Here is a 21,628-nt window from a genome sequence, read left to right on the forward strand (position 1 = left end):
CAACCTACAGCTCTGATACCAAAAGATGTCACACCCACCCCTTCTACCGAGGTAAATGTGGCTACCCATCGCTTAAAATTCCCTTTTAACCGGAAACCCGACACCTGTTTTAAACAAAATCAGACCTACAAATCACAATTTACAATTTTTCACCAAGTACATGTTCAAATACATAAATACAATAAATATAATCACTCTAATTTGCGGGTACAACCGCTACAAGATCACAACAACAATAAATAGAGAAAGGAAGGGGACCCACTCGCAATCCCGGATTCAACCCCCGACTAGCTCTATACTCAATCGTGCAATCTAGGGTCCTCGCCTCCCAGCCTGACAAAGACATTCGATTGGTCGGTAGTGGCTTAATAATTTCAAATACTTAAATACGTGATATATATAAAGTATATAAATACCAACCTGCTTCAAATAATTTTTTCAACTTTTCCAAATAATGGAATTCTAGCAAAAATACATTTTTAAAGAACTTTTTGAAACATAAATTCAACATAGATCAACATCAATTTGATTTTTCTCGAGAAAACACAAATTTTTGTGAGAGCGCCCTCATCACAATTCAAAAATAACATAAATCTCAAATTCAAAATACAAAGAATACCCAACACTCACCCAAAGATAACATGGTCTAGAAAACTCTCTAAACCTTCGCCGTGGCAGCGTGCTAGGTTCGAGCCGTCAAGGAACTCATGTCCCTAACGCTGACCCATCTGGGTTCACCCGGTCGCTGACCCCGGCCACCCGATGAATATCCAGCCGTGGCTCTCCGCTCCCACTCGAACTGCCCCTCGAGAAATCAATACTCAGTCCACCACGCCACCTCTAAAGGTCGGCCCGTGGGGACCCACTACTGCAGTAGTCGGGCCTTAGCCCGCCGTCACCGTCCAAATCATCAAGTAGATACAGCAATAATACAATCGAGATAAATCATATCACGACGTCTTTTATCCGAGACAAGCATTCACAATACAATACATGCATGATACTAGAAAAGTCCAAATCCGAGACACCATTCCTATACCGGGAATGAAAAACCGGTCCCACAAATATTGTCGGTAAAAAAACATTTTTAATACGCCGCATACGATTTCACAAATCATTCCAAATCAAAGCATATGTAACCATCCAAAAATAAATACATGAATTGTATACTTAAATCACATATACATGTATTTCCACTATTCACAAATCACGTATAATTATACAAAACCGATGTATCAATACGGGTTATCATGAACATCAATGGCAAACAAATATACGTATATTTCAACTATATATGAAATCAAACATGATAAAATGAAATACTTAAACATTTATTTCCAAAAATACTAGCTATTAAATAATTATTTCAAAATAATAATAATTAATCAATTATTTAAAATAATAGCCACTACCAACTCACCTGGTGTCCTTGGGTTTCCTTCCTAGGCCCGGAACTCCCCTCCCAAGCCCCGAACAACACCCAATGTAATAATATAATAAAAAAATAAATAACACATTTAAACCCAAAATAAAAATACAATAAACAAAAAAATAGACTCTATCGGGCCCACTCACTCCAATCGGTTAAAAACCCGACCTTGCATAATCCAACCGGATTTCAATTGCACTTAAACCAACTCAATTTTAGGATAAACATCTGCTGAATCAATCGAACCAACCTTAATTCCACTGAACCAAACTCAATTTCACTGAACCATCTTGAACCAACCCAATTCTTATTCAAAATCCATTGAACCAACTTGGTTCAGTCCAAAAACCCTAACCCAAAAATCAAGCTGAACCAAACCCAAACCCAAACCCAAACTATCTCAACTCGATTTGATCAAGCCCAACTCAACCAAATCAATTTCAACTTGGTTTGATCTAACCAAATCAATTTGGTTAAACCCAACAAAATCAATTCAACCATCATCATTACACCTTAATCATCATTATCATCAACTTAATTAACCAAACCAAACCCTAATCTCGGTGCTACAAGAATGCTACGATAGAATCCCGACGAAAGCAACTCCACCAATCCAAGCAATTTCATCACAAATACAAGGGTTTTTTTCAACACAAAAATTATTTCACAACAATTACTTTTCTCATCCTCATCAATATACATTCAAATCCATAATCATTTTTCATCCAATCCAACTAAAAAAATACATATTTATACATGCATACATACATCCATACCAAAAATAATACAGGAAGCCTCTTACTAGCTAAGTCATCCCTCCGTGAAAGCTCTCTCCGACTGATCTCCAAGTTTTTCTCTTTAAAAACCTCTAATTTCTCTCATTTTCTTCATTTTTTTTTTAACTCTCGGGTTACTGTAGCAAAAACAGTGGAGAAGAAGATGAACAACACTCAAGCTCTAGATTTTTCTCTCAATTAACTCTTCAGCCGAAATTCACTTTTAATCCCTCAAAACATAATTTTTTACAAAACAGTCCCTGAAAAACTCACAAATGGTCCCTGAATTATAAAATAGTATTCTCAAAAGGTCCTTTAAAATTATCCAATGGTCCCTGGATTATAGCACAATATTTCAAAAAGATCCCTTCATCTTACCTTTCAGTCCTTGGTTGCCAGAAACATTTTATATCAATCCTTTTCCTTTTACTCTTTAACCCAAAATCTTTTAAAAACTTTTACACTTAGGTCCTTATTCTTTCCACTTGGGGTTTCTCAACAAGATTACTCCGTAGAAAAATCTTACTGCAACTGTAGTAATACCCTGAATATATTTTCCAACAGGTATCCAAAGGTTCAGGGTATTACAGAAATATTACTTTCTCATCAATTTAATCAAAATTTTCAATGTATACCAAACAGAGGAATGTTATTTTTTCATAAATTACTTCCCATTAAATCAAATCCCATCCAAATATTCCCATGATAAAGCACCAAAGGCAACCTAGGATTAGCAGGGCGCCTTCAAAGAGAAAGACTTTCCTCAACCAATTTTCTCTATCTTGCTGGCAGGACCCTAAAAACTACTCTAGGCTTTATTTGATTATGGAATCTTAGGAATTTCATGGGTGTGGACACATTTCTAGGAGTGTGAGTTGTGGTTGTGTGTGGATGTGGGTGGTCCAGGCTCCCATGTGTGTGTGGGTCCCGCCCTAACTTGCTCCGCCGAGGCTTATACACACCCATGCTTTTTTTAGCGGTCTAGAAGCTCATTTTGGCTAAAAAAAAACTGCGAAAGCAGAGTCCACTAACTTTATTTCTTTTTTCTTTTATTCTTGAGTTACATAACAAGATAATAACATGTGAGTTGTTCTAGATGTGATCAAACAAATCATAAGAGACAAAGTGCTTAAAAATTCAATCATTTTTTAACCAAATATGTCAAATAATCGATTTAGATATTTAGATAATAAGTCTAGTGTCTGCTTTTATGGACTCTAGAGGTTAGATCTCCAAAAACCCAAAGATCATTTTTTGTAAATTTTGATGTGTACATTCATTTATGAGTTATGATTTAAAACAACCTTAAAGATGAGTGTGTTGTTCTTTGTGAGTGTGTTGTCTTCAATGATTTTATTAAACATTTATATTTTTTAAATAATTGCTTTTATGCTAATTACTCATTACAAATGGAATCTCAAGATATACTAGAAAGCCATAACTTGGCTGGGAAGAAAGCATCAACTAATGTCTGATGGACTACAATGATGACATCTTTCATGTTAACATCTCTTGTTGAGCAAGAAAATATTGGGCTTAAATCTGATAAGGGATTTAAAAATGTTGCTCTCAACGCAGTTGCAAGAGCTGTTAGTGAGAGGTTCAACCTAGCTGTGAGTGACACGTACACATGTCAACAATCGTCTTTGGCATATAAGAAAAATATGGTTAATTATTAAGAAAATTAAAAGTTTAAGTGGTGTGCCATAGGATGATGTGGAGAAAAAAATAGGGTTTAATTGCTGTACAGGTCCCTGTAATTATATACTTTTTACCCTTTTAGTCCTTGCAATATTTTTAGGTATAATTAAATCCTTATATTTAGTCGAGTTAGGTCATTTTAGTCTGTGGGGTAGATGGGTAAGTGTAAATTGGAAGGACTTAATTGTACATAAAAATATTACAGTGGACTAGAATGACCCAACTCGACCAAATATGAGGACTTAATTGTACCAAAAAATATTAAAAAGACTAAAAGAGCAGAAAGTACACAATTATAAGGACCTGTATGGCAATTACACCAAAAAAATAGTCATGGGGGAAGAGGAATACCAAATATGCATACAAGTCATAAATTGTGGTTAACGATTAATAGTTCATATTACATTTTACACATTAACCCTAATTGTAGAATGTAATGTTTATTATATGTCAAAATATCAAAATGGTCCCTCTATTTTGTGTTTTCCACCCTTTTAGTCCCTCTAATATAAAATCTGCCTTTTTGGTCCTCGTATATTCACATTTTTGTCTTTTTGGTCCTCTAACTGACAGATATGCCGTTTGGTCCTTCCAGTTGATGAATTAGAGGGACCAAAAAAGATGAAAATGTGTAAATAAGAGGGCCAAAAGGGCAGATTTTACAACTAAAGGATGAAAATGTGTAAATACAAAGACCAAAAGGGTGGATTTTATATTAGAGGGACTAAAAGGACATAAAATAAAAAATAAAGGGACCATTTTGATATTTATACCTTTATTATAACAGGAACACCCCGGAGAGGAGATTTATATTAATAAATCAATAGAAAATTATGATGAAATGGCTATTGTATATGGGAATGATCAAGCAACGGGGTCTTTTGTAAGAACGGGTTCTCAAAGCTCTAGGAGCTTAAGTGCATGCATGGATCAACTGCCAGCATCACCAGTAATTGATCTTGACAACTAAACCCAAGGATTTGATGATTTTGATAATTTTACACCAAGTGAAACTCCTACTAATGACACACCAACGACCGCCACTTCCATGGCGAAAAAAGGTAAAAAAACGAGCAAAGCATGCTAACGCGGATGAAGAAATCATGTAAGATGTAAAGTTTGAACTATGAAGAATTGCAAATGTGTTAGAGGCGGACAAGAGCAAGTTTATTAGTAAAGAATTGCTTGATGAAATCATGACCTTAAGTGCTCACTATAGTGAATACGACCTTAGACGAGAATATGACTATTTGCTCCAAAATCTCCCTTTAGCAAATGGATTTATGAATAAAACTCATTCTTATTGGTGCATTTGAATGGATGACTTTCTTGATCGTTTGAGGGATGATCGCCGAGCATAATTTAAATTGGGGAAATATTAGGTTGTGCTTTGTTTGTTGTTTGGACAATATCGTGTGGTATTGTATTTTGTCATTTGGACAATTAATGTTGTATTTTATTTTGTTGTTTGGACAAATGTATTGTTGTATTTAGTTTGTTGTTTAGACAATTATTATATCATGTTGTATTTTATTTTGTTGTTCATCAGACATGTACCATGTTATATTTTATCTTATTGATTGGGCAAATGTATTGTTGGTATTTTATTTTGTTGTTCATGAGACAAGTACCATGTTGTCTGGTATTTCATTGTTTGGTATTTTAATACTATCTCCTATAAAAATAAATATGTTTTAATAAAATATATAAATGTGAATAGTTAGGTGTTGCCATATAAAAAATAATGTGGTTAATTTTAAATGTTGAATGCTATATGTGGATAAATTTTAATGATCTTATATTTTGATTTAAATATTTTGTAATGTAATTTTATGTTTAAAAAAAAATATTACTTGTTAATTAAATTTAATGCTAAATTTTTAAAAATATAAATATTAAATATTTTCACATTTTAAGTTAATTAATTATTTTATTTTAAATTAATTTGTATGATAAGTATTAAATAATTAGTAATAAAAACTAATGGAGGTAATCTCACCATACTATTTATATGGTAACCATACTTTTCACACTTACATCAAACCAAAAACATAAAAAGTAAATATATCATTTTCACTTACATCAAACCAAACAACAATGCTGTAAGTTGAAATATAGTATTTTCACTTACACTGTAAATCCATACTTGCATGTAATTTGAGTTAATGCCAACAAAACAACCCAAGTAAAATGAAAAATAAATAAATAAATAACTCACAAATGAAGGTACGCACCAAAACTTACAATATAATGCAAAAAAATCATAACTCACAAATGAAGGTATATCAAACAATACTTAATTTGTCTCGTACAAGCAAACATCAAAACTTACAAACATAATGCAATTACCGAATGAAGGTACACATTTTTTTTATAAAAAAAAACACTACAATATAAGAAGCTAGTTTCATCTATTACTCCACATGTCATTCATGATTGCTTCTCATATTGCTATCCATTCTCTTGTTTCTTCACTGACTTGCGATTGTGTTCTTATCTTGCGGACATTTGGATTAGGTTCCTACTTTTCAAGATTTGGTATGTACATGTCACTACCTCCTTGTAAAATATAATTATGTAGAATGCAACATGCAATCACAATATCTATTTGTGTTTCAAAAGGAAAAAATGGACTAGACGTCAAGATCTTGAAACAGTTTTTCAACGCTCCGAAGGTTGGTTCAACCGATGTACGCAAAGAAGAATGTCTATAGTTAAACAATTCTTTGCTATTTTATGGAGAATGTGCACTAAATTCCTTATGATGGTATCAGACACAATGGAAAAGTGATATAAAACCAGGTCATGTGGAATACCCCTCATCAATAAGGTAATATTTCTCTATAACAAAAAGTTACAAGTTATTATATAATTGTTATAGGTTAAATATTTTAATTTTTATAAGATGGTATGATACCTTGGGCACTATAAGTCCGTCTTCTCTTTCCAAAGCATTCCGAAGGACAAGTGCATCATGAGTTGAGCCTTCCCAACCGGCTAGCACATATGTAAATCGTAATTCAAAATTAACTGCAGTTAACACATTTTGAGTTGGATAAGGTTTTCTTCCCTGAAAATGGGCCACAATATCATGCGGAAAAGAGATATGAATATGTGTACCATCAAGTGCTCCAATGCAATCCTAATTGTTAACAAAAAAAATTAGTAAGCTTAGTAATTGATCTTCCCAATTTAATCATAATTAACTATAATTTTTTTACCTTAAAATATGGCATGAATCTTGAATCTTGAGCTATAATCTGACTAGTAGCTGTATTAGGTGGTACGATTAACTCACCACGAAGTTCTCCAATAACATGCAACACATGGTGAAAATATCAGCTAACAGTTTCTCCATATCGTAAAAAATTCATTCCAATGACTATTTCTCACATTGTGTCCAACAATGTGAAGGAACATGACCATTTCCTCTTCAACACTTACATGTAATGTGTTGAATAATAATCCTTTCGTCTTTAATATATCATCTAGTCCAAAAAATGATGTTTGTTTCATTCTTAGCATAGATATACTAGCCGCATCAGAGCTATATATAATTCTTGAAATATAATTGGTGCATTGTTCATCCCTATTGTAGTAAGGTTCCCATGACAAATTAAGTCTTCTTCCTCTATACCACATTAAAGCTAAAATACTAACAAACACAGCGGAGGCAACTGCAACATATTTATCTTCAAAATTTGTATCCATCTATAAATCATGTTGTGGTAGTCAATATGTAAGACAAGTAAAAATAAATATAAAAAAAGGCTCCTAGTCTAAAAATATCTCATGTCACATGGTATTTAGAGATCAAACAAGTTCATAATACAAGGAAAAATATCAATATACCAAAAACCCAAGCTATCATAACTATAGATAAAGTAATGCAAAATCTTGGCCCAATTATTTTATGGGCTCTAACCCTAGTCCAATGAAAGTTTATCACTATTACAACACTCATCTTTTATTTATCTTCTCCCAAGTCCCAACAAATAAATAAATAAATAGATAAATAAATAAATAAAAAACCAGCCAACATGTGCTTTTATAAAAAAAAGTAATAAAAAATACATTGAACAAAACAGTCCTTATGTAGAAGCATATATATATATATATATATATTTGAAAATAAACCAACAAACAAGACTGTGTTTTTTATATTTTTCTTTTATATAATTAATTAAACAATTATAAATACTTTTGCAATAGTTCAATCCAAAGAGAATCCAAGACTAGTAGTTTAATATCATTATTTTTAAATTATTGTATTTGGTTGCAACAACAATGACATGATGAAAAATTACTTGGCTATTCATAGAGTATTCAACAAAACATATTTCTACAATCAGTCAACAACAAGCACAAAGAGACAAACCTGATCAGGGTCACATACAACCAACAACAATGCCATGATGAGAATTACCTAGAAATCATGATTAATGTTCAAACATAATTAAGCACACCAAACTTTCATTATCCCTCAATACCACACTAACAAAATCCTATTCCTCACAACAAAGAGCTAACAACCATATATGAATTAACAAATAACTCATATCATAATCACAACAGTAAGACCTCAAAATTCATAGAACAAACCGATGGCATAGATCAAAATGAATAGATCCACCAACAAAGCAGCAACTAGGTAAAAATTACTAAAAAAAAAAGAGATACCTTCTCCACAAAGAGATTTTCTGGTGGTGATGTGAAGAACCTTAGTGGGAATCCTCATGGGTCCCTTCTCCTTTAACCTCTTCTCTTTCTCTCCCCTCACAAGATCTGCACACAATGCGATCAACCAAAACATCATTAGAACACGATTCCAAACAATCAAACAAACAAAATCAATTGATCGAGAGGAAGAAAGCAAATCAATTGAGAGAGAGAGAGAGAGAGAGAGAGAGAGAGAGAGAGAGAGAGAGAGAGAGAGAGATATCTCACCTAGCTGCTCGACGCTAGTGGTGGAGGAACTCATCGGTGCTGGAGGCCGTCGTCGGTGGTGGAGGTCGTTGTCGGTGTTAGAAAGGCGTCATCGGTGGTGGAGCTCATCACCGGTGATGGAGAGTCTGAGTAGGTGTTTGCTTTTGGAATTGAAAATGTGGTGAAGTGACTGTAAAGCTTTTATTTTACAGTATTTTAACTCATAGCAAAAGTTGATGTGAGTTAAAATGCTGTAAAATGGGGGGTCTCATGTAAAACTTTTCACAAGTAAAATTAACTTTTACATCAAACCAAACACCCAAATGCAAGTTTCACATGTAAAACTTTTTACATCACATCTACTTACATTTAACCAAACAACCTCTAAAGGATTTTGCCAAGGTAGCTTAGTGGATTTCTGTAGAAATTTCATAGTCATGCAACAACCAAACACCAAAACAAGAGTTCCAAATTGAGGATTTTGTTATCTTAGGTTAATCATATCAAAATGCTAATAAAAATTAATAATAAAATGATAACTCGTTTGTGTATATATATATATTGTTTTATCTATTTATTTTATACTTTATGAAATTGGAAGTTTAAACATTTATAAATTGTAATTTATTAATTAATATAAAAAAATATATTATTTATTTTTTGAGGGAGGATTTTCACATATGATTAAAGATTTAGGACAAATAATTAATGTATCCTACCAGTTGATTCATATATGATATAATATGAACACCATTTTAATGATATAATTTATAAGTTTAAGGATTTTTTTTTTATATAATAATATATACAGGATGCCTTTTCCTTCTCTCAATTGCTCTTTGTTCTATTTTCCTTTAGCTAATAGCGAGCGTGACCAGCATAAGTGAGTTCTATGAGAAGATGAATAAAAAAAAAAACCCAATATAGACACCTTTTCGAAGTTAAATATTGAAATTAATTAATTTATCCTTTTTTTATATATATAAATAGATAACAAGCGTTCTTTATTTATGAACAAATGTGAAATAAGCTCAACAAGTGAATGTACTCTCATCTTTCATGAGTTTTGAGTTTGATCTCGAATCCTCCCTGAAATGAATATCCTACACAAGAGACCCGGTGGGTAAATTTTTGATGAGGTCATTGTGTTTTGACCAGTTTTCACTTTAGTAATTATGTTTCAATTTGTATCAAAGTGGTCATCACAAATCATATTTCATTTCACCAGTAGGTCACTTTTGGATTTTCGGTCAATTTTATCTGATGTGGCCACCGGAGATGTCATATCACATTAAAATAAATATTTCTTAACATGACGTGGACTGGACATGTTAGCCCCTAGTCCACGATCATGTTAAGAAAATCTACTCAGCATCATAGTCTCCTGGAGATTTTTTTAATATGACGTGGACTGGGGCTGACATGTTTAGTCCAGTTGAGCATTAAGAAATTTTTATTTTAATGTGATGTGGCATCTTCGTCTGCCAGATCAGATAAAATTGATAGAAAATCTAAAAATAATATCACGGTGAAACGAAACTGATTTATGATGACTATTTTGATATAAATTGAAACATAATGACCAAAGTAAAAACTGGCCAAAACACAGTGACCTCTTCAAAAATTTATCCGAGACCCAGTAGCAATGAGCCAAAAAGCCCTTGGTTTTATCCATATTTTTCAATATATATATACATTAGTCATTTTTCTAGAAAAAAAAAATTAAAGATCTAGTTAGTATAAAAAAACCATTTGAGGTTTTAGGACTCCTTGTTAGGTCACTTATAAAAAAAGTAGAAGTTTTCTCCAACGCGTTCACTCATTCACATGCATGGTTAATATAATGATCATCATATTATATACTATCTATTCAATCTTGTGAAGCCAATTTTTCTCAATTACATTACATAATCCATTTAATCACCGATAACTGTAATAAATAAGTTTTATCATTTTTTTATTAATTTAAACTAAAATTTTTTAATTAACCCATTAAAATTATATTATAAATCAAAATATCATACTTATTTCATACACACTTAATCAATTCTCTTTTTTTTTGCAACCAATATCTATACACAATAAAACAGGTTTACAATTACATGAAATTTCTCACCAGATGATCTCTAAGTTTAAATATGAGTAGAATTAATTACCAAACCCAAAAGAAAATGATCTAGATCTCCAAAAATCTTCCTCCTCTTTCCATCTGCCATCATCAAAATTCATGGTATAACTAGCAAAGTCATAGCTCCTCGTCGTCGTTCCTTCTACTCTCCGGTGTTTCCTGAACACTTGCCGGAGTTTCACCCATAGCCCCACCCATGCCACCCGTCTCATCCACCTTCTCCTCCTCCTAGTCCTCACATACACCCTAACCACCCTTCTCATCATCCTCCATGACCCTAGTGGCATCCCTTCTTCTCTCTTGCTACTCTTCTCCTCCATCACTAACTTCTCATAATTCATACCCATATATTTATGATATGATATGATGATGATTTCCTCCTCCTCCTTCTTCCCCTTGGATTTGTTAGGGCATGAGCTTTGATATTTCTCTCTATATTAGAAAAGTTTGAATAAGTTCTTTTTATATACATATATATCTATATATTGTGTGTGTGTGGGCCAGTACTCTAGGGACCGCATAGACTTTAAATCTACGTGCTGTTGGATACCTTTCTTTTTCACCATTCTCTCTCCTTCCACTTGCTCTCGCGCCCTTTTTCTCCCTCTAAAATCTTAAAATACCCCTACCACCTTTTCTCTTTCATCCCACTTAATCTCTCTTTTATTTTATTTTTTTCCCTGAGTGTCTAACCTCAAGAAAAGCTTTTTTTTAATATTATATATTTTTAAATTAATTATGTAAATAAGTACGTTTTAAAAAAAATACGATTTAAGCAAAACGGTGATTAAATCACCAATGTTTCCCTAAATCAAAGGAAAACGATAAAGGATTTAGGTTTTTCCGTAAATGCCTTTACCATTTTCATTGGTTTTTTTCTTTTTATTTTTTAATTTTTGTATACAATTTTTCATTTGAACCCTTTAAATATTTTGAATTTTTTATAGTTTTTTAATATAACATTTTTACATTTTAACCTCTGAATAAAAAGTCACAACAATCATTAAATAATGCACATTTCAGAACTTATCTCTGTACAATTGGGTTTAATACTCTTTCTACACTATTCTCAAGGCCTGGGTGTGGGTCACCTATTAGAGACAGTGTTTCACCATTCTAGAGTTACATGACAGAGAGATTTTTCTAGGATGTATGTAAACTATTATAACTGGTGCACCTCCATATCTATCTGCCTTTTGGTAACCCTTAATGGGGCAGTTGTCCTCTATTAGTACGGGATGCATCAGTTATAGTGGCTTATAAACCTCTTAGAAAAATCCCTCTACCCTGCAATTTTGGAAGGGTGCAATCACTGTTTCCCACATATGACCAACACCCAAGGCCCTGAGAATAGTATAATAATAGTATAATAATAGTATTAGACCCAAATGTACAGTGCATTTCTGAATAGTGTATTGATTATTATGACTTTTTATTGAGGGGTTAAAATGTAAAAAGGTAATATTAAAAAACTACAAAAAAACAAAAATGTAATTCAAAAAAGGGTTCAAATGAAAAATTGCATAATAAATTAAAAAAATAAAAAACAATGAAAAACTGTGACTTAATCACCGTTTTGCCTAAATAGGTTTTTTTTAAAAAGTAATTATATACATAATTATTTTAAAAATATATAATATTTAAAATAAAACCCCAAAAAAACTTTATTGTTATGAATATTGTAAATAAATGGATATCTACTTCAGTATATGTCGACACAGCAAACGCTATTGTAGTAACCTTGTAGGTGTTATTATAGCAGCCGACCACATTCACTGTATCAGTCACTAGCACTGTTATTATTTCATCTACTAGTGTATTTTAGACCGTTGAATCAAATCAATCATACATATCTGTCTATTCGAACCCTGAATGGCTATAAATAAACCGCCCTCCCAACTTGCATATTGAAAGATATAGAAAAGAAGATATAGATAAGAGGATGAATTATTAGTTGCTATTATAAATATAAATATATCTATATATCTATTTAGAGGGAGAGTGACAATGTTTATAGACTATGAAGGACCTTTGCAGGGATAAAATGACAAGATGCTGGATTATTTTATAAACCAATGTAATTAAAAAAATAATTAACATTTTAATTAACATTTTATTATATGTATGTGTTATATTATGTAATTTATAAGATGAATACTTTTTTATTTAGCTATATTGTGGGTCATTGGATTCACTCTTGAAATTTACCCTAATTAGTACGTTGAAAAGTTAGAGAGAACAGATTCAATGAACTTTAGCATCGTTTTTCTTATTTTTATTATAAGATACTTTCGATGGCAAGTATTCTACTTTTACCATATGTGGGAGGAACAAAAATTTGATTTCTAATAGTCTATATCCCAATTTCACCATTAGTATGAAATAACATCTTTCATTATATTAATTTATAAAATAATTCATATTCTATGATGTTTTTCATTGATTTTTGGGTTAGTTGTCAATCAAAACTCGTTGATTGTTATTATAAATTTCCAATAGAAGACGCTTGCAATATAAGTCCGTGGAAGAGTATTTATGTCATTTCAGTAGTTGGCTTGGGTCAAACTCCATTACCGGTCAACTCCAATAGAAGACATATGCCATTTCAGTAATATAAATTTGCTGGTGGCCGTCTTATAATTAGCTACTTATTTATTCATTTATTTTTTAATGGGGACTTTCTTTCTTGGTGACAAATGGGGTTCATTAGTGATATATATATATATATATATATATCTATATAGAGTAATTATTCACCAAAAGATATTCCATGTATATTTATCAAGAGGTTGGTGATTAGGTGATTGATAGGAAAATATTATCTTGCTGTCAGAGTGCATAATTGGACATTCCTCACCATCCAATTTGGTGCCGCATTTGTCAACATTTTAATTAAATCCAAATTTGAAATCATTGCGGCCCACTCACAACATTACATTGATTTATCCTCGGTGTTTATAATTTTCCATCACTCTACATGCTATTTTATATGATTATATATATATATATATATATTGGAAAAGATATATAAATCACTTAAATTTTTTAAAAAAAAAAAAGAGTACAGAGGGATGCACTAAAGTAAAATAGAGATACAATATAGATCATTGAAAAAAAATTCTAAATATCTCCGGCTCTCAAAATTTGATTTTTAAATATTATGTATGTATGTTGGAGATATTCTAAATATGTAATTGAAGAAGTGCTAAATACATGCTAACAAAAATACTTAAAAAATAGATGATCAACTGATTTAATAGTACTATAATAGAGAACACAAGGTAGGATTGAGAGCTTATTGCATCACCTAGATGCAAGGATCTTAAATGTCTAAATTTTATTATATATTCTAGGCTATATATATATATATATATATATATATATATATTTTAATATAAGCCAAGTAGATGTATGTAAACTTCAAATTTATGCAAATCTATGCACGTCTCTAGAGGATTGGTGAATAAGCTCATTTATTAATGGCCCTCATCCCTTTTTTTAATTTTTCACCCTTCTGCCTATTTCCACTCACTTTCCTCGCCTTTCTCCTCCCTAAAATTATTAAAATACTCATATACATTTAAATTAATAAATATTTTAGATTTGATCATCTCTAACCCATAGTACCAAAATTTTATCCAAAATATCAAATTTGGTTCTACTACAATAAAATTATATTCCAATTACAACCCCCAAATTTTACCCCAAAAAAATATTTTTCATAATATTCCTTATATGTCCTATTTTTTTATTATTACTATTCAATCAAAAAATATTTTAAATTAATTATTTTTAATAATGATTTAATTAAATATTTATTATAATTGATATATTGTTTTAATATATTACATTGCATTATCTTATATTTAATAGCTCAGTGTATTATCAGTGAATATTTATGCAATATTATTAATATTATTATAAATGTATTTTGTTTTAAATTCATAGTACATGTGTCTTTCATTATTTTTAATATATTTTAATTATTTTAGTTTAATAAATTTATCATAAATTAATTTAATTAACAATTTTATTATTAATTAATTAATTGCACATAAAATTGTATAAATTGACTACTTATAATTATATTCATGAATTATTAACTTTATAATTTTAAAACAATAATAAAAATAAAAATATCTTGATTAAATAATTAATATATATGTGGGACCCCAAATTTTGGGTTACAAATAGTTAACCCCAAATTTGGGGTAATATTTAGAGGTGGGTTGGAGCTAACCATGACCCCAAATCTGGAATTTAGGGTCATGGTAGAGATGCCCTATGTTTGGAGTTAGGGGTTTGGGGTTTGAAGTCCTCCACCCTAGGTATTTCCAACCATGACCACAAATCCCATTTTGGGGTCATGATAAACTCCAATCAACCCCAAAATATTATCCCAAATTTGGGGTTAACTATTTGTGACCCCAAATTGTCCCCCACATATATTAAATTTTTAATTAATATTTTTTATTTTTATTATTGTTTTAAAATTATAAAGTTAATAATTCATGAATATAATTATAAGTAGTCATTTTATACTTACAATATTAATTTTGTGTGCAATTAATTAATCAATAATAACATTATTAATTAAATTAATTTATGATAAATTTATTAAACTAAAATAATTAAAAATATATTAAAAACAATGAAAGACCCATGCACTATGAATTTAAAACAAAATACATTTATAACAATATTAAAAATATTACATAATAGTTCAACGATAATAAACTGAGCTATTAAATAACTTTAATAAAAATTAATGCAATGTAAAAACTAATTTAGGTTTCATAGATGAAGTATAATTTATTATAGTATAACCAAATTTAGGATTAAGTTTTGGGATTGTGGGTTGGAGATGGCTAAATGGAGAACAATTATGTAAAATTTTGTTAGAATTTAACAACTAATTAAACAATGCCAAGGCCTGGACGAGGCAAAGCCTACTACTAAGGTATGTGGCCCATTATCCATTACTTAGGGTCCATAATGCATGATTTTTTAAAAAAATATATATAATTTTATTTATTAATAACATTATTTTATTTAGATAACCATATTATTAAGAATATTAATTTTTTCAAATAAAAAGTTAACTTATTTAATAAATTTATGATAATATTAAATTATTAAATTTATCATATTATCAGGGCTGGACTCCATGATTTTTTTGGGCCCCCACACCACACGGGCCACACCTCATGATTTTCCCATTTTTTTAAATTTTATTTATTATTTTATCAATATAATCATAGGTAAAAATATTAAATTTTAAATATAAAACTTTTATTTATCTTATAAATTTATGATAAATAATTATATAATTTTTTATTTAATAAAAAATTATTTAAATTTATTTTTATAATTTTGATTAGGGACTCATTTGCACAAAAACCAACCCTGAATAATACCTTCTAATGAATATACTTAACATTATTATTATTATTATTATTATTATTATTATTATTATTATTAACTTAATGTGTTATAATATTCTTCTTTGTAGGACAAGAAAGCCATCTTAATAATATCGCAAAGCCCTTCAAGTTTCCTAGTGTTCCTCTTCATCCTCATGTACCCTTTCTTCCCCTAATTAGGCCCCCGCTAGTTCTTCACAATGATGTAATCTTGTCCCTTGGATGTTCCATATCCATGATCAAGCTCACTCCATGATTAAGCTCACTCCCGCAACGTCCATCATACTTCTGATTAAAAGGTCGTTAAATCAGTTACAGGAAAGGCACGTGAGCAGGAGGATGGGTACAACTGACGTGGACGAATCTTCGTTGTCAAGATAGAGAAGCAAAAGAAAAAGGTGGAGGAGTTGTAGACTCGCGGGTTATGTTACACCCGATGAGATGGCAGGGGAAAGGGCTGTGAATGGTCAGGTAAAAAGGAGTTATGCTATCAGGCTCCTGATCGGCTGGAGAGGGGAGTCGGTTAAGGGAGAAGTTTAGAAGTATAAAAGGGAGGGAATGAGAATGAAGAGGCAAGCGAAGAAGAAAGGGAACTTTGGGCCTGTGGGTTGATCTCCGGCGATATTCTCCGGCAATCGACACCGGAGAGAAGTTATTCCCATATATCTTAGTATTTTTCATTTTGTAATCACTGGATCTATAGCTCAGTGAGTAGAGTAATTTCATTTGGTGTTTGGCATGATATTGTTTTGAGATTTGTTGAGATGATGATGATCTGAATGTTTGATGGTGGATTCATGCTTATATGTTGCTGGATTGGTGTTTCTTCAGTTGAATTGTCATTAATTTGATAATCAATTTGATTTGGGGAGAGAATTTCAATGAATTGAGTTGATTGTGAACTTGTTTTGAAAACCAGGAATCCATTAATTCACTACACATACCTCCAACGGTTGCCATTCCATGATCAAGCTCACTCCTGCAACGTTCATCATACCTCCCTACAGTTGAAGTTAACACCAAAAAGTCAGTGCATATGTACATTCACTAGTTTTATTAATGAAAAATATATATCTTACCCCACTATAGAACTGAAAATCTCTCAAGCTTCAATTGCAACACTATCAGTTTGATGAGCTAAAGCTTTGGTGAGGCTATGTTCATAATTATTTTGTGGAACATCTTCACATCCATCAATGGTCACAACTTTTAGTTTCACCCTAATGCCATATCAACCGTGGGTGTAATTTTTTGGTGGTTACTAAATTCATTATATATATATATATTATTTTTTTCATTTAGATATCCAACCTTTAATTTGAATCAAAGCGTTGTTTCAACTGGAGATCACTCTTGGGATTTAAGATCATATTAATTTGTTGATGTGATGCTAGAAAAACCTTATTAGCGCCTTCATCACACGCCATAAGCTCGACTGGTGCCTCCACATCACCACGAGGAAACCACTTGTTGACCCCAGTACTAACCTTTTCTTTTCCTCCTTCATACCTTTTAGATTCCTTGTTGATTAATTAGTATGCTTGAGAGCAAATTAATTTTCTTTTCCTTCTACCTTTCTATATTTCCTCCCACCTAAAGCCTCCAACAACCATGCTAAGCCATGCCATCACATGGGGGTTTGAGCTTCGAAAGAAGGTATTGTAGCCCAAAATTTTTCTCTACCTTGGGCCTATCATCTTTAGCAAAATAGGTGAGGACTTAAAGCTCTTCACTTGCATATCTTGATAACCAAGAGAGGCTTCAAGTGGGTGTTGCACTATACTTCTTCTAAGCAAGTAAATCTTTTGTTAGAGTCCTTCTTGCTTCCTTCAATCTAGGTTGATAGATCGTGGCATGGTGTTTTAGCTGGAAGCATATGTATTACTTGATAGCATATATGTTGATTTTTTTTTTTATCTTTGTTTGTGGTTGTAAAATGCTATTTATTACTTGATAGCATATGTTATTTGTCAAGATGTCTAATTGCTTAGTGTTGAGGATGCACACAAAGTGTTTGTTGAAATGTCAATGCCTTTGAAACTTGTTTTATGCCTATTGTGTGATATTGTGGTTGGATGTGTGATTGGAAGCTTAACATGTGTACTTATACTTAATGATTGTTGCTATTCTTTGTGGTGGTTCTAAGGCCTTAGAGTAGTAGATGTACTACAAGGGGTCCATGGGTTGATCCTTTCTTGTAAATTAGTTTTGTGCAAATCTTGATTTATTTTTTTGTTGTTGCTTCTTTTGATTATGACCTTTAATTGTTGTTTTGCTTAGTTGTACATTGTTGAAATTACCTGTGTTAGAGCTTGCCAAGTCTAGTTGTTCTTAAACTTTTAAGCCTTACCTATATGCTAATATCGATATATATATGTATTTCTTCCTTTTCAATGACATTTGCTTTTACTTTGAACTTATAAGTTAACCTTATCTTGAGTAAGCTTTTGGTATAGGATCTTCTCTCTAGACTCATGTTTATTGTTAGTGTTTTTCTTGATGCTTATAGGTTGGGTTTCAATTTAGTGTGTTGATTAAATGCCTAAAAAACTGACGCAACGGAGATAGGGTTGAAGACTTGTTTAGTCTGAGAATACCCAAGTCAACAACAAAGTAATAAACCTAAACTCTATTTAGTCTAAGAATACCCAGGGATTTAGAGAAAAGAACAAACTAAATGTTATTTCATTCAAAAAAACTGCCTTCATAGCCAGAAGGCTTACAATAAAATAGATCAATAAGAAACCCCTAAAAAAACATAAAAAAAAGAAACAAATTGAAAATTTGCCAAAATTGAAAAATTTCCAATTGACATTATAGAAATAAAAATTATAATTAAACAAAGTGAATGCCAAAAACGACACCTCAATCAGAGATTCATAGCCTAAGATATGGCTGGACGAAATCTTTCTATAAACGACAAAATTATTGTTTTTGAGGTCTAGATGATGGAATTTGACCGAAAACTGATATGACTCCCGAGCTTACTTTGCAAGCTTTTGACTTGTGTTTGTTGACCTGTTTTCCATCTAATGGGATCCTCTGATTACCAAAATTAGCCGTTCAGGAAAATTATCAAAATGACCATGCCTAGGTCATGCCCCACTTGTCCATGTAGGCACATGCTAGTTCATCAATCCGGCCCACATCAAAAACCTTGTCTTGATGCTTAGTTGTAACATAGTGTTGGAGTTATATTTGAAGAGATGCATGAGTTGATCTTTGTTGTATTAGTTCTCATCGATCCATATGGCTATAACTAGTTCATTGATTTGGGTTACTTTTGTCTCTTGAAATAATTAGATGCCTAGTGCTAGATGGAGTAGATAGTGGTTTCGTTTATTTGGCGTATGGTTTTGGTCCATGTTTTGGGGTGTGTTAATTTATGGTTTTGAGCTATTGGATTTTGATTATCCTTTTAGGATTGTTCAAGAAGGATTGATCTTGTCTTCAAATGGGAGTTAGAGTTTAGGATCTCTAGGTAATAACTAATCAACATATAAATTATCGATTATTTTTATTGTAAAAATTCAGTTATTTATTTCCATTCTTTTTATCATGAAACAATTGGCTTAGATTCAATATAAACACGGGATCATGCAATTCTTTTAAATATACTAAGTTATGGTATCTTTGCTCAAATGACAATTTTGGAAGAGTTTGATATTATATATTCTGTCATATTATGCTATCTTGGTTTGATAACTTAGCAATATTTTGGTTGACTAGTATCAACAATCTAGTTCTTTGAAAAGACTGCTTTTGATACTTATGGCAAAATTTATTTCGTTTTAAACATTTTTAATCCCAATAAGCTATGCACACACTAACCCAGTTAATGGGGGTCAACATTGACCATGTCAATATGAATTCTATGAATTTAGACTATAGTTTTGCTCAAAGCCTTCAGTGGAACAACAATTGTATCTAACCCTGGTCACCGAGGTAAAACAAATGGACTTTGATATTTTGACTCGGCTGCCACCAAGGTAAAATAAATAACCAGTAATTTTGGGAGACATAATTTTGGAAAATTGTTACGTTTGAAATCTGTATTCTTTGTTAAAGTCTTTTTGCCAGGAGACTTATATTTGATAATTATCACACTTTGATATTTGATTTATAGGAAATTTGTATGTTTAGAAAAACTATTGCAAACCGGTGTTTTGGTAAAGCATTAAGGATACAAAATCTATCTTTGGATAATTATTATTGTTATATGATATTCGGTATAAGTTGTGATTTATGTTCTACCCTTTTAATATGCATATGTACAAGTTTTGCTATATATATACACTTGATATTGAATTTGAAGTTTTGAACTTTGCATAATCTCCAAATATTTTAGTGGATTGTTTACTAGGATGTCAAGCTCATAAAATTGTTCTTAATTCTTTTCAGATCAGGAGAAAGTTCTGCTGTAACTTAGTGGGCCATCAAATATCTTTCCCCCAGTGTAGTTAACTTGTAATCTCTCTGTTGATGTAGTCTTTGAATTATGTACTTAGAACTTGTTGTATTTTTGTTGTCTGTAATTCGTGGCTTTGTCAAATCATATTTTGCTATGAATCAGGTTTTTAGGCCTTGTGTACCTATATGGTTTTTGTCTTGTGGGTGTGTGGCCATTTGTCCTCCGCCAATCCAGGTTTAGGGCGTGACACCACATCACTTAAAACTATTTACATCAGTAACTTCTTCATCTTTTTTTTATGAAATGCTCTTTGAGAAGAGTTGTAAGTAAATTCTTATGAGGTTTGGTGGGAATTTAACGAGTGTTTTGTTTGGAAAACCAGGCCTTGGAACTATTCAAGAGAGAGTCTTGGAGAAGAAACCATCAACTATAATGCACTCGAGGTGTTTGATGGGAGCTTAACGAGTATTGTTAATCTTTTTTAATCTGTTTTTGTTTGCAGTTTTGTTTTTCCAAGGAGACTTTGATTAAGGGGGAAGTTATAACTGAAATGGAATAACATGACATTTTTTAAATATCACTTTATAGTTAATTTATAGTACACATAGAATAATTTATATGAGTATGTAAACAATCACAAATAAATTTATGATTGCCAATGTGCTTTCATGCAGATTATATTGAACAAACTAAGTAAGATGGAAGGAAAAGAAAAGGATGTTTGCCATTAACACATGTTCTTCATTCAAGCAAACGCACAAGAACAACTTTCCTCAATATCTCTTCTTTACTTTTAACTGTATTTTCTGATAAACATTTGCAGTTCACAATCTT

This window comes from Dioscorea cayenensis, chromosome 3, assembly GCF_009730915.1.
Source record: "Dioscorea cayenensis subsp. rotundata cultivar TDr96_F1 chromosome 3, TDr96_F1_v2_PseudoChromosome.rev07_lg8_w22 25.fasta, whole genome shotgun sequence".
NCBI classification, from domain to species: domain Eukaryota; kingdom Viridiplantae; phylum Streptophyta; class Magnoliopsida; order Dioscoreales; family Dioscoreaceae; genus Dioscorea; species Dioscorea cayenensis.